Source organism: Chinchilla lanigera, unplaced genomic scaffold (assembly GCF_000276665.1).
Source record: "Chinchilla lanigera isolate Chin_1 unplaced genomic scaffold, ChiLan1.0 scaffold00081, whole genome shotgun sequence".
In the NCBI taxonomy this organism is placed as follows: domain Eukaryota; kingdom Metazoa; phylum Chordata; class Mammalia; order Rodentia; family Chinchillidae; genus Chinchilla; species Chinchilla lanigera.
This window is the reverse complement of record NW_004955482.1, coordinates 4,902,362-4,904,505: the sequence shown is the minus strand read 5'-3', so window position 1 is coordinate 4,904,505 and position 2,144 is coordinate 4,902,362. Positions and strand designations below refer to the sequence as shown.

At 63.5% G+C, this 2,144-nt stretch overlaps 1 long non-coding RNA gene across 1 annotated transcript in view; it reads left to right on the top strand.

Annotated features, from left to right (window-relative positions):
* Window positions 1-491: 491 nt before the first annotated feature.
* The window catches only part of LOC106146511, a 4,338-nt gene continuing 2,685 nt past the window's right edge, over window positions 492-2,144 (top strand). Inside the window, exon 1 of the long non-coding RNA XR_001230974.1 lies at window positions 492-784. This is a non-coding gene — a long non-coding RNA (uncharacterized LOC106146511). The remainder of the gene's footprint in view (window positions 785-2,144) is intronic.

Below are 2,144 nucleotides of genomic sequence, written 5' to 3'. Positions count from 1 at the left end.
AGAGCTGATCACGGACAGCTTTCCAGAGCCCATGACACTCCATGCTAAATAATTCAAAACCGTGTTTTCATTTCAAAATAAACAGCTCCCTCGCCCAGGCGAATGCCAAATTTGCACGAATGGTTAAGATAAGATGAGACTTCAAAGAAACGCCAGGCCCAACGCAGGCACCTCGGCCTCCCGGGGACACCACTGGTGTTTGTGCCCTCGCCAGCGGCCCGGCCAGGCAGGGCTGCAGTATGTCATGCTACACCGTGACAGGAAGAAGCCCAGGCCCTGACGCTACATCTCCTTCCCAGCTGTGTGGCCCTGGCTCAGTCGCCTAGCCCCCTGGACCTCAACATCCCCACCAGCGCCACGGGACAGTACCTCCAGCAACTCAGACCAGCACTAGGACTAAGCAAAGGGACCGGCTGGGCACAGTGCTGGCACACAGTAAGGGCTCAGCCTGTTACTCTGGATGAATTTCCAGCTGGAGCCCGAGGGCTCTCTGGGCAGCTGTGAGAGGGCCTTTGCTAAGCCTGGTGTCCCTGGGGGCGCGGGCCCTCCCCTAGGCCCGGCAGCAGCAGGAACTGCCAGCTCCTTCCTGTAGGCCGGCAGTGTGAGGAGTCGCCTTGGTCGCCGAGGTGTCACCTGGGGAGGCTGCTGCTTGGCGCTGGAGACGCGGCGAGAGGAAGCAGAACGGGAAGCACGCACACAAACAACAGCTCCCACTCCCCGTGCCCAGGCACCTTCGAGGTGGGGGTGTGCGCTGCCCAGTCACACGGACCCTCTGCCACTCCAGGTCAGAGCCCCAGCCTCTCCCCCGCCCTGCATGGGGGCAGCAGGCCGGAAGCCTCCCGCATACCCAGTCCCCAGGGCACAGGCAGGACTCCACCGGGCCCTTCCAAATGCCAGCGGTGGGTGGCAGCTGGCCCAGCCCAGAACAATCGCTCCCGCCCCAGCTCCGGTTCCACGCAGCTAAGTGTGTGTTTGCAGAGCTCTGGGAATTCTTCAGGAGGCGGTGAGAGTATTAATTGGGGGAAAGGAAGGGATTATGCGGAAGGACTCCCTCCTGCACAGGCGAACCCACACCGAGGGGGAGGGCGGCCCACCAGGGGTCTCCATCCCTCACCGGGCCTGACAGCCACATTACCATTTACATGGATTTATCAATACTATCGATCCGGGCCGGCGTAAATAGCTCCGTGGGAAGAGGCCAGGGCTGCCCGCGGCTCCCGCCCGCCCCCACGTCTGGGCCCAGGCACTGCAGGCTCCAGGGCACCCGGTGGCAGTAAATTTCCAAGCAGGGACATGGCAGCCGGTGTGGGAAGCCAGACAGCACCCAGGGCGCCTGGCTACCGCTCCAGGCTCCTTGCAGGCTTTGGGCACGCAGTCAAGCTGGACTCAGAGTTCACCTGCGATCCGCGGGCCGAGCCCCTCCGCATCCCGAGGGTCTGGAGAGGAAGGGAGCCTCTCCTGTATCAGGCGCCCCAGCACCTCCCCCAGGCAAAGGGGAGGCAGCCCCTATCCACGGCTTCAGGGCCCTTGGATGAAAGGTCGCGGGTCAGAGTCGGGCTGTAACACCAGGCCCAGAAGCACACACGAGTGCTAGAACACTCGGTCCTCCATGCTACCCCAGACCCAGCAGCAAGGCACAGAGAGGTTCAGAATTTGTCCAGGGTCACGCGGTCAGCAGAGCAGCAAGAGGAAGAACAGCGCTAACCCAAGCAGCCGGCGCTGCGGGGCGGGCCGCGAACTCGGCGCCCCCGTCCCGTCGGCTCCTCCCCACCAAAACAAAACACGAGAAGGCCACCCACGAAGCTCGCAGCAGCGCCCCCCGCGTGCCTGACCCCGAGCGCCCCGGTATCAAAGCAGCCACTGGGACCCAGAGCTGCTTTAAAAAGGGCAAAGTCAAGGCCACCGATAACAGCCCGGCGGGCCCGGGTCCCCCCCGCCCGCCCGCGGGGTCCTGCCCTCCTCCCTCGTCCCTTCCTCGCCCTCACATCCTTCCTCCAAATTTGCAAAGAGAAAAAAATAATAATCATAATAAAACCAGTTCTCACCAACAGGGGGGAGGACGCGGGGAGGAAGGGAGGCGGCCGAGCCGCCAGCACAGATCCGCCTCCGCCGCCTGCGACAGCCCCGCGGGGATCCGGGCGCGC